At 43.5% G+C, this 12,957-nt stretch overlaps 1 long non-coding RNA gene across 1 annotated transcript; it reads right to left on the bottom strand.

The window, feature by feature from the left end:
• Nucleotides 1-10,509: 10,509 nt before the first annotated feature.
• LOC148187386 (uncharacterized) lies at nt 10,510-12,423 on the bottom strand. Its single transcript, XR_015778758.1, has 2 exons — nt 12,076-12,423; nt 10,510-11,928 (listed from the first exon to the last, which is right to left on the bottom strand). It is a non-coding gene; the product is annotated as an uncharacterized LOC148187386 (long non-coding RNA).
• Nucleotides 12,424-12,957: the final 534 nt, after the last annotated feature.

Below are 12,957 nucleotides of genomic sequence, written 5' to 3' on the forward strand. Positions count from 1 at the left end.
GGAGGAGGGAGGGAGGAGGAGAGAAGAGAGGGAAGCCTCTGGACTGAAGGATGGATGACGGGAAATTTGTGCAGAAGAAGAGTTAATGCACAGTCTTTAATTTGAAAAGAGTTTCTCTTTAACATGTGAATTCTAATATTTATTTCTGCTTCTTGGATAATCTACTGAATAAACTGATGGTTTTCAATAACTTGTTTATTCATTCATCCTTTTGGGGTTTCATTGTCAAATTACATCTAAAAACGTAATAAGAATCTGGATCGGAGCTTTAACCAGGATTTTAGAAGCACTTCCGTCATGGCTGAAACTTTATTTGAATCATTTGGACTCGTCACATTTTAGTTATTGAGTTTGCTGTCACATTTTCTGCAGGTTTTATTTCGGTGAAACAGTTCGTTTGAGAAAACGTGTTTGTTGCATTAAAAGGTAAACTCAAAAACACATCCTCACTCCGAACTCGAAAAATAGAACCGCTCATTCAGTGTTTTCGGCGTACGAGCATGACGCCAAAAGCCACTTTCCATATTCAACCAGAACGTGGGCTGATGGCATCAAATGAGAATGCACTTGGATTGAACTGGTGGTGTTGTTATTATACGCCATCGGATGGCAAATGGGCACAAGGCACGCCTCATCATATGTTTACAGTGAGGACGCGGTCGGACAGAACTGGCTGAGGTAGACACACGCAATAGAACGGTGTCGGGCAAAAATGTTGCTGATGATGTGATATTTTTTGCCTCTACAGCTTACCATATGCCTCTTTTGCCTAAACCTAACCATCGTGACGGCAGTGTTGCATAAACATAAGGACCGAGCTAACAGCATCCCAGAAGAGTAAACAGCTGACGCAGAAGGAGACCTAAAATGTCATAACTAGACGCAGAAGGTGACCATGTGACGAATTGGGATGAGAACACGTTATCTTATCCCAAGTCATCACATGTTGCGGCTTTGCAGTGGACTTTTGCGTCTGCATATTATGCTCTAGGTATCCCTCCGTGTCTGCTGTTTATATTATGGGATTCTGACAGCGGGATGTCAACAAAAGCACATCGTGGGCGTCGTATCACGCAGACGTGACAAGTTCCGTCCAGCCACGTTCTTAACTGACGCCGACCATCCGCGTATCATGCTGCCGCAGCAGATGTTGTAAGGCAGTGTATCATGACTCCACGAATGGTTCTGTCAACTCCGTTCTCAGCTGAAGACATTTGGCGTATCTTACTGGGGTCCGTTTCAAAAAGCAGGTTCAACAAACTCTGAGTGTAACCCTGAACTCTGAGTTGATCTACTCTGAGATGGGAAACTCTGAGTTTCCGGTTCCAGAAGAGCTGATTTGAGTTGGTTTAATCAACTCGGAGTAGTTTCACCTGGAGTTAAGCGCGTGCACCACAACTATAAAAAGCCAGCATCAATGGAGCCCCGATTCGATGAGTCACCATGGCAACGGGGAAGCGGAGGGCTGCGTTCTTCACCCCACTCGAATTGGAAATTTTAATGCGCTCATATGCAAAAGAGAGGGAGACGGCGTGGGAGAACATTGCTGCCCGGGTCAATGCGTAAGTTTAAACGTAGTCCTTCGCAATCACAATACTATTACAGGGGAAAACTGTTTGAATGGTAGTGTATTAATTTATTTCATTTTATTTCATTTAGGTGCAATCCCGCGGGGGAGAAGCGCACGTGGGGATGGGGATGTGTGTGCCATCTATGCAGCCAATCACACTGGGAAATCCTAAAAGAAATTAAAATTACTAATCCCAGTCTGAGGTTGCAGCACAATGTCATTAACGGAATATGATTCAAAATTAATTTAACAGATCTCTACATCATTTACCTGCAATCCTGTGGAACTCCTCTTTGATGGCTCTGACAGGTTTATGTCCACGGAAAACGACAACGATGCGTAAAAGTCGTTTCAGGGCCAGGCACACTTTTCTGACCGCCCTGCATACAGTTGCCTTGCTTAAATGCTCTGCATCTCCGACATTATACAAGAAACTGCCATTTGCAAAGAACCGCAGCGCAACACACAATATCTGATGGGATGTGAGAGCGTGACTGCGGTTGGTAATGTTGCAAATGTAAGGACGGATTAGGCTGTGTATGTATAATATGGACTGTGATGTGAAACGGTACCGCTCAAAAAGATAACTGTCCGGAAATGCGAGGACATCTATCCGCGGTCTGAAAACAATCTCCCGACGAATATTTAGGCCTAATTCTCTGCGCAGTAATGCTGCTCCTTCATCCACTGGATCATTAATGAAAGGGCATGCCATTTTGACAGACGGCAGAACAATAACTCCGACACTCGCCTGCTGACTGAATGAATGAATGAGGCAATCAAATAGCGTATGTGGTTGAAAGAGGGCGGAGACTGAGAGAAACTCGAGGTTCATTGAGAAAAACCTGGTCCCGACCAGGTTAGGTTCATAGAGTCTGTTACTACGGTAACTGACCGAGAGCTTAAATTACCCCTCTCTGTGAAACAGGCTAGAGTTACACTTCTTTCTCTGGTTTGAGTTACCTCCCTTTTTGAAACGGAAAACTCAGAGTTTCCCTTATTTCAGGGTTAACAGACTCAGAGTTTTCACTAAACCTGCTTTGTGAAACGGACCTCTGCTGTGAAAGTTGGCTTTTAGCGTCGGGATCTTACACCAAAATCACTGCAAAAGTGGTGGTATTTGACGACGGTTCCTGATAATCTCCACAAACGAAGGTCACTTTTATGATTCTTGAAACCTAAACACAATCACAAAAAGTAAAAAGCTGATGATAGTCTATAAACGAACTACACCACAGTCACATGACATCACCAACCACTACAAAGCCATTTCGCCACTTTTTTAAGACACTAAAAGCTTCAAAGTTCACAGTGAGGTGTTTACTCATGTCGTATAACAAAACGTGAAAGTCTCTTCAGCTCGTGTTAACCGCAGACTTTATTTTAGACATCTGACAGAAAACACATTCAGAAATACTCACCCACTTCCAGAAGAGTGAACCGAGAGTGATTAAAAGCTCAGTTATTTCTGGGTATTATGACTCATTCCCGTCTGCAGTTATCACGATGATTAAAATTATCGTGATAATCGGAGACCGTTACATCCCTACGCACAACATCACTCAGTGGACACGCAGTCATCTAGCAACTGTGTTGTATCGACATTTTGAAAATATCGCTTACGTTTTGCGCAAATCTGCAATGGAGGCCCGTCTACAGTCACTGCAGCGTCTACGTGTATATCTCTATGATGTTAACAACGTGGACGTCATGGGTGGCGTGGGCGATGATGTTTGCAGGTGTGTGTCAGCTGATACATCAGTCACTGCGGCTGATGTTTCAACTTGTGTGGAAAAAAGTCAAAATTTAAAGAACAGATTCCTCCGTCATATTCAATAACTCTATCTATCTATCTGTTGCAGAGAGTGAAGTGTGTTGGTTGCTAGGAGACACAATCACACACACACACACACACACATATAGATATATACACACAGACACACTCCTGACAGCCCTCCCACGCTTCAACCTTGCCTCCATTTACTTCCATTTATTACCAAGGATGATGCCAGAAGTGAGGTGTCTCTCTCTCTCTCTTTCTCTCTCTCTGTGTGTGTGTGCGTGTGTGTGTGTGTGTGTGTGTGGCAGGTCAACAGGTTAGCGTTTGGACGACAAACAAACAGAACAAACAGGTGCTAATATTGTCACAATAAGTGCATATTGTTTTTAAGGATTATTACCTTGTTAATAACTCGGTGAGTCTGTCATGTCGTTACTCCTCATTAGAACAAACGGTCGAACACACTTAAATATCTTGTATAAACACTTATATAAACTTAATCAAACCTTAAGAGGCAGAGAACATTTGCGTGAGTCATTTTATGTAACGGCTTTCACAGTATCTAATTACGTAACGTTTGTGTTGAGAGAATTTTTTCTCAAAAACTGTGAATTATTAACATTTTCAGGGATTTACAGGCATAATGTCAATGACAAAGACATAAAGCGGTTAAAATGAGATGCTGATAAACTGTCAGAATAATTGTTGGTATTGTACATTTTTGAAAACCACAGGTACAATCTGATCCCAGAGATGTTCGTGAAATGACGAATCACGACCTTTAACACAGTGTTACGTGATGGCATGTAATTTTTAACACATTAAAATGACCACTCAGAGGCTGTGGTCATTTTAATGTGTCAGAATTACATACAGAAACAATACACATGGAAAATCATTTAGCATCCTTTGTCGCTGTGGATTAACTCTTCGTCATACTGAATGGCCAAATATCGGCGTTCACATCTACATATGAAACACTAGTTATCGGCCTGCGTCTGTTAATGTTTCAGGACAGGGAGTCAATTTATGCATGTTAAATGATGACTTATGACTAGCTTTAGGCACAAAAAACACATGCTCATTGTCAGAAAAAGATCATGTTTTCCTTAAAACATCTGCTCTCGATGTCACAAGCTCAGCTGGAAACGCCGCCATAAAACGTAGAATAAGGTCCGCTTTTCGTGGCACTGGTCCAGCTGGGAAAACAGCAACGGGCTCCCGAGAATCACCCTCGTTTGGTGGTTAAAAAGCAAAACATCCACAATGAGAAACTCAGCTCTCAGATACATGTAATCAAAACTATGTCAGATTAGAAACATTGATATTATATGTATAAAAATGTAAAAAAAAACAAAAAAAAAAAAACTTTGGAATTTGCAGAAACGTACAATGCTTAGGTTTGTTTTGTTTATTTCTTTCTTTTTTCTTTTTTTTTTAACACTTTTTCTGCTATATTTCTGTGCATAAAAAGTGAAGTTATAGTTTTACACACTAGAAATGTTTTTATTGTTTGGGGGATTTTAGGTTCTGGCTGCTTTAAAATGACGAAATAGGACGTCAGACTCATGGTTGAGTTTGTATGTTAAAAAATAGAAAAAAGAAAAGAGGTGATGCACATTTCATAAGATGCTAAACGGAGATAAAAATGAATGCTCAGAGCGTCCTGGACTCCACGGAGTTAAAACCAGAACAAACTTCAGACTGACTTGTTCCTGTGTTGACAGTCCACATATCAAGTGGTTTGATGCTTTGACGTCGTAACCATGGAAATCTTTCTTGTTCAGATCTTCCTCCTACATGAGACTGAATAACGCCTGAAACGATCAAAGTTTGCTCGGCGGACGGTGAAGGGCAGCAGACGCCGGCGGCATCGTCCTGTTTTCATGAAAAACATCTCCACTGAATGATCAGAGCAGCTTCATCCTGAGCCAGAGGAGATGTGGCAGTAAAACATAATTTTGTTCGGTTTGTTATTAATCCAGGTGCTGTGTGAGCGACAGATTAACCTGCAGGAAGTGATCTGCTTCAGTATGACAGATTAAATTTTCCATGTGAGGCCAGGAGGACGTGACGTCCGGCAGTAATCCCATCAGAAGTGCGTGAGATCTAATAATCGTGCTGTTTTATCCTGACACACAGAGCTGTAAAATCTTCATCCATTATACGTCTTTCCTCTCCGTGATTCACTGCGCCCGGGTTCGGCTCCCCGTGGCTGAAAATGTGCCGTGTAGTAATCGTCCTTATTTATAGAGACGTGTGTTAAAACAGGCCGACGAAGATGAGTCACAGAAGATGATGCTTTGGCTCCAAACTTCATGACGGCAGAACTTTATTCGTCAGCAGCAAAGGTACAAAAAGAAAGGAGAGAGTCCGAACCGGAAAAAGAAGACAGTGATGTTTTTTGGGTTCAAATGACTCAAACCTTATGTTCCTAACAAACCTCCTGTCGTTACTGAAAGCAGCTTTCTGCTGTTTCACCTCCTCACAAACACATCAAGACTCTAAAGATGTAACAGGATTCAGTGTGAACTGAGCCCCCAAAAAACACGCCAGTATGACCCCGCACGACACAAAAAACAATGCAAGACATCCGTAACGTCCTCTGGAATTGCCATACACCTTTTGTCCTCTGGGGTCATTGAGACCCCGCCCTGTTTTGACTGTTATTTAAAGCATATCCAACACATTACCACATTTTACTGTCATTTTAGGATTTAGGGCTAACAGACCTTGTTTACATAAGTATGATAAACATATTTTGATGGCGAAAGATTTCATTTGGGGTGTTTGAAATCTTGGAAGCAGCACAGCTACAGAACAGTCCCTAAGTCACGGCTCTGCTGTGATCTCTGCACATTTACATGTTGTTCTGCTTGCTGTTGGAAGAATAAAACATCAGATATCAGTTTATTCTTTCAGCAGAACCGAGCTGCAAACTCACAACACCTGAACTCAAACCACGTCCAGCGTGTCCTCTCATCACGTCCTCTCATCATGTCCCCGTCACACACACACGGAGCAGAAGGAGGGAGGGGGGAGACACCGGCAGAGACACTAGTGGAGACAACAGCGGAGACACTGACGGACAATGAGAGTGGAGCAAACATTTGGAGACACGGGCGGAGAATAAGAGCAAGGAGACATTCGGAGACACCGGCAGAGAAAACAGCGGAGGCACCGGTGGAGAACGAGAAGGCAGCAAACGTAGCTTTAATGCGTAATCTCTGCGTCTCTGCGTCTCTGCGTCTCTGTCACAGCTGTGTGTATTCTCTGTGCTGGGGTCCCTCTCTCCTCTCAGGTGTGCTGCGTTACCTAACGGGGTGCACCTGTACGGGGAGGAGGACAGGCTTCAGAGGTCCTGCAGCAGCAGAGGACACAGACCTCAGAGGTTTCTTCTGTGGTTGATTTTGGTGGGATACTGCCACCAAAACAAAACCTTTTCATAACCATTACAACACTAATGAACTTATTTATCAACAGGAATATTGAAACTTAAAGATCTAGTTGAAATAAAGGCAGAGAATAACCCAAAAATATACAAAAATTGATCATAGAAGGAAGTCTAATTTTAAACATCTGTATGCATGAACTTCTTTACAGTAAAAGTGTATTTCAGTGTTTGGTGTCTGACTGTGGACGATGATGAAAAACTGAGGCCTTAGTTTTCTGCTGCAAAGGAATGAATGTTTTTTTGGTTTTAATTTAGACCAATATGTAAAGAATCTGCTCTCTGTGGGAGGTTTTGTTTTTTACACCATGAACATAATCTTCCTTTGACCTTAATCAAGTGTTTTTTTTAATTGTCTGAACTCGCCGACTGTGGACCGAAACAATCAGACAAACGGAGCGGTTTTTACTGTGGAGCTCTGAGGAGTTTCTGGTGTAGGTGGATGACATCTGAAGTCCGTCTGTTCTTTTTCAGACTTCGCTCATGAACAGATCTGCTGCGGAGTCAGAGAGTAACATCAGTCAGCTGTTGTGTGTGCACAAATCTCTGCGACTGACTCACACTTTGATGGGAGGTGAGTCGGCAGTTCAACAGTCTGCTTTCAGGAAATCCAGACTCCCACTCTGATAGCTCCTCACTGACCTGCTCCTCCTCCTCCTCCTCCTCCTCCTCCTCCTCTGCGTCTCCACATTACAACAATAACTTTACACTTTCACCGCTGCAATGAGAGAATAAGAGACGAGTCTGGATCTCTGATTTCATGTATCTTCATCATCAGCGGCTCACACGTACAGGTGCATCTCGAAAAATTGGAATATCGGGAAGAAGTTCAATTTTCTTTTTCTTTTTTAAATTTCATTTAAAATGGTAAACTTTCATATATTGTATATTCATTATACGTAAATGGAAATATTTCGAGCCTGTGTTTTTTTTCTTAATTTTGATGATTATGTCTCATAGCTTATGGAAATGAGAAACCACAATTTAAGATTATCACAATATTCTAAGTTCTCAGATCTATGAACTCTGATTCAGGTTTTTAAAGGTTCAGAGGTTTAGACGCTTGTGAAAGGCGTTTGAGCACAGCACAAGAAAACTGATGACGAAAGGGTTAAAAGAGTAAAGGTCATTCACATGCACCATGTTTTTGCACCTTGAATCCACAGATGTCAATGCAGATGCACAAAAACATATATAAGCCAGCCCGTTCACTCTCTGAACTCGTAACAAAGCGCCGCTCTGTCGGTGCTTTTGGCGCACAAGTCTGACGCCAAAAGACACCTTCTACGCTGACGGACATCACCGGGGGCATCTACATGCGACGCACTCGGGCGGCACCACATGACAGAGTGAGAATAGAAGAAGAGATTGAGAGTGTGTTGCATAAAGCGATGCCATAGGTTTACAGCGTTTGTGTTGGTGAGAGTGTCATTTAAATTGTTGAGGTAAAACAGGTGAAATTTGCTCTTTAAAGACGGTTTGTTCCCGTGTCGCTCAGAGGCTTCATACTGAACTGTGGCTCTTATGTAAATATATAAATAACAGACACAGAACATGAAATTACTGTGTGTGTGTGTGCGTGTGTGTGTGTGTGTGTGTGTGTGTGTGTGTGTGATTATTATTCTGTGTGTGTTGCAGCTCCTGGAACAGTACATTCAGCTAAAGAGATTGCAGGTCAGACAATAAGTGAACCTGTTGCCATGGAGATCTGCGAAACAACAACAGGGTTGTTGAGTGAGTGTGTGTGTGTGTCTGTGTGTGTGTGTGTGTGTGTGTGGTTATTATCCTGTCAGGGCTGCACTTCATTCAGACGTCTCTCTGTAAACTCTCGTCCAACAACAACAACAACAACAGCAGGATGTGATTGGATCATTTCAGTCAGGTGATCACTCACTGGGAGAAACAGCCAATCAGCTGCTGATCAGATTCATAATCTGCCAAATTGGACACTAAAGACCCCCCTCCTCAGACTTTAGAGTTATGAGATTATAGAGTATAAGCTGATGCTAAACTGCTTGAGAGTGTAAATGTGCATAAACACAGAACATAAGGTGTGGACATAGGTGTCCACATACTTGTGGTCATATAGCTGCAGCTTGTCAGCAGTCACTGAAGTTTTGGTTATTTTTGGAGTCAGATCAGCCGTGTGGAGGCTCAGGACGCTCGAGTGTCTCTGCCGAGGCTCAGCAGTGACGGTCCGTGATGAGGTGACATTAACAGACACAGTTTGATCTCTCGGTCCATCTGTGGGACCTGAAACCAGCGGGACACCAGTGCTGTGAAAACACATCGACCGACAGTCACACAGTGAGGACGCGGAGGGGACAACAAGGGGACAGTGAGGAGACAAAGGAATCAGGGAGGAGACAGAGAAGATACTGTGGAGACATTGAGGGAACACAGGAGAAAGACAGGAGACACCAAGGAGACAAAAAGGAGACACCTAGGAGATACTAAGCAGACACTGCAGAGACACTGAGGAGACACAGAGGACACACTGTGAAGATACTTCAGCCCGTTTTCACTCCGAACTTGTCAAATAGTGCCGCTCTGTCAGTGCTTTCGGCATACAAGCGTAAAGCCAAAAGCCACCTTCCACGTCCAATCAGAACACAGCTGAAGTGTCAGATGAGAACTCGCTTGGACGGAAGCGGCTGTTATTAAACGGCCGGACGGCGGCGTCACTTGCGAACTCGGCTGAACATAACCGTGTGAGTGCCACGTTATATGAAGAGCGCAAGTCTGCTTAAAGAGTGAAACCTGCTCTCTTATAGGAATCCGGACTTCACTTTCCCTGTGACTGTGTGTGTGATTTTCTACACCTAACCATGTGCATCTTTTACCTAAAACTAACCGTCGTGACCGTTGGCGTTGGTCACTGTGTGCTGTTGTGTAAACATAAAGACCGTACGGCTTCATCCCGTCATGTGCATTTGTTGACATCGCCGTAACGGCGTCCCGGAGCATAAACAGCTGATGCAGAAGGATTCCTAAAACGTCATAAGCAGACACAGGAGGTCACTGACAGAGCGGCACCATGTGATGAGTTTGGATGAGGACGTGGACAAAAGGTCCTCTTGGACTTTGCAGAGACATTGTTCACGTGGATTCAGCATCCCAGGTAGCATTTTTGGTCCTAAAACACTCTGAGAACATTAAAATGCAACCACTGAATATTTTAGTAACGTTTTCAGCTGCAAGTTTTCTTTAAGTTCCCAGAACATTTTTCTTAAACATAGAGCAACATTCTCTATAAACATCAAAAAATGTCTTTTTGGGGGTTTTTCATATCACATCACATAACATTTTCATCTTAAAAAAAGGTCTGTAATCTCAGTCCTCAGCATGTTCTGAATGCTGCTTTGAAAACGTTCGTCCTTTGTTCTCATGTAACGTTGTGGGTAAGTTTTATTGAAAAAAAATTCTCTAATCTGTCACCTCTTAACATCACCAAAACATCCTCAGAGTGTTTCAGATCAAACATTACATCTCAGTCAGCACTTAACCTCGCAGGAATATTACTTGATGAGAAATATCCTTAAAATGTTCTTTCAACATTAGATTAAAAGATTTTCTTAAAAACATTATAGCAACTTGTAGATAACATTATCCACTGTTGTGGGAACGTTCCCTGCTAGCTGGGATGTAATTTTAACACCAACATTTTGTGCCCACCACATAATGCATTGTTAAGATGCTGTGTCCTCATTTTCTGTGTGTGTGTGTGTGTGTGTGTGTGTGTGTGTGTGTGTGTGTGTGTGTGTGTGTGTGTGTGTGTGTGTGTGTGTGTGTGTGTGTGTGTACATTTAAATCCTTTAAAACGCAGAAGAAAAGGGAGTCTGTGTAGTTTGACTTGAAATCCCAGCTGGTCGTTAGCAGAAGAGGCAAGAAAGTCTCTCTCTACTAATACTGCTACTGCAGTATTAATAATACTAATACTGAAATCTAAGCTTTAAAAGTGCTGTATTATTCTGAAGAAAATGTATGGAGTCTGCTTTGGTTTGATTTAAATGTTGCGTTTAACCAAAGGAGACAAAAAAAATCCTTCTTAACCTCTCGCTTGCCTGTGTATCCAGCTGTTTTTCAGCCTCACATTAAAACAGGATAATAATCAAGTTTATTTTGTGTTTCACAAATAATAAGTAATGTTCCGCCCACACAGATTGTGGAGGTGGAACAAAATTCAGCCAGAAACCCATTTTAAAAACAGAAACACAGAGAATACCTTCAAAAACAACAAAGAAACGCTGAGTTTTTCAATCTGTTAATAAATCACGTGATTTAAAAAAAGCAAAACGTATTTAAATGTCTGACTTTTCACATCAGAGTGACTCCTCTCTCTCCTCCAGCATGCTGCTACACTGAGCGCGCTCAGACTGATCAGACTTTCTGCAACACCTCGTCACACATGCACACACACACACACACACACACACACACACACACAGAGCTCAGTTACTCTCAGTTATTCACACGCCATTGTGGCAACATGAACACACACTTCATTCGCACTCGTACATCACTGTAGCCGAACACACACATGAAGAAACACCACTCTGACAGATTTGACACCCACCACCCGTTGTTACATTTTTACAGCCCCCTCCTCCCTCCATGGGTGCTATTCCCGTCACCGTGGGGTGTGCGAGATGCGGCAAAGTGCTAAAAAGCCGCCGTCTCTTCCCAGTAAACTTGGTGTCGTTGTTGTATGTTGTTGTGCAAATGTTTTGAAGGGAAGTTTGCCGACGGCGGCGCATGGCGAGGTACAACAGTAGTCAGAGGGCAGCGGCGGGAGGGGCTGTGCCGCGCTGCAGGAAACCGAAAAACGTGTCAGTCTGCGGGTCACAGGTCACGCCTCCCGCATGTTGCAGTTTGTCTTAATTACTTTCACATTTTGTAAAACTGTACCTCACTTTCACAAACATTAAAAACACAGACACAAACACGTAACTGAGACGCCATGTGGGTCTGATTCTCTCTACCAGAGACACAAAAATACCCAGACTGCTCTGCAACCAGACGACTGATTCACGCTGCTGCACCACCTCCACCTCTGCAACTCTGCTGCACCCCTGCAACTCTGTTGCACCCCTGCAACTCTGCTCCACCTCTGCAACCCTGAACCACCTCTGCAACTCTGCTCCACCTCTGCAACTCTGCATCACCTCTGCATCACCTCTGCAACTCTGCACCACCTCTGCAACTCTGCATCACCTCTGCATCACCTCTGCAACTCTGCACCACCTCTGCAACTCTGCATCACCTCTGCATCACCTCTGCAACTCTGCACCACCTCTGCAACTCTGAACCACCTCTGCAACAACTCTGCTGCAACTCAGCTGCAATTCTGCTCCACCTCTTGAACTCAACTGCCACTGTGCTCCACTTCCACAACCTAACTCCACTCCCACTCTCACTTCTCGTTCTGAAATTGTCCAATCGTCCACTCTGTCAGTGCTGCCAGCATAGGAGCTTTAGGCCAAAAAGACACCTTCTGCGGCTGGACAGGACCGACAGCGTTGTTGTTTTACACTGGCAGACAGCCAAACAGCACCAGGCGCGTCCTCATGATACGTGTATGGCGGCGTCACTTGAGAACGCGGATGTACGGAATCTTAACCATTGTAACGGTCGGTGTTGGTTGCCATGTGCTCATATTGTGCAAACACAGCAACATGCTGCATCATCCCACCATGTGCATTTGTTGACATCCCTGCAACGGTATCCCGGAGTGTAAACAGCTGATGCAGACTCCTAAAACATCATAAGTAGATGCAGAAAGTAACTGACAGAGCGGCACCGTGTGATGAGCTGGGATGAGAACGTGTTGCCACTCCACCTGTGCAGCTCTTCTTGGCCTCTGCAACAGGTGAAGCAAGATTGTGATTGATGAGTTTTTATCACACTGCTGTTTCTTTAAGTGTTGTTATTTCCATTAAGTTTGGTTTTAAGTAGTTAATTTATGCTTAATAAAGTGTTCTAGCAATCAATGGTGCTGCTCGCCCATTGGTCGTACTGGTGTATAAGCAGGAAGTCCACCAGCATAGAGAGTCTGGCTCTGAATAACATCACCGGCACAAGATGGCAGCCAGGTTATTTTTATATTTGTTTTTTTTTACCTACCCGTCAGCTGTTTCTGCACAACCCCATATTCAG

This window comes from Plectropomus leopardus, chromosome 14 (assembly GCF_026936395.1).
Source record: "Plectropomus leopardus strain MGB_pleo_1.0 chromosome 14, ASM2693639v1, whole genome shotgun sequence".
NCBI classification, from domain to species: domain Eukaryota; kingdom Metazoa; phylum Chordata; class Actinopteri; order Perciformes; family Serranidae; genus Plectropomus; species Plectropomus leopardus.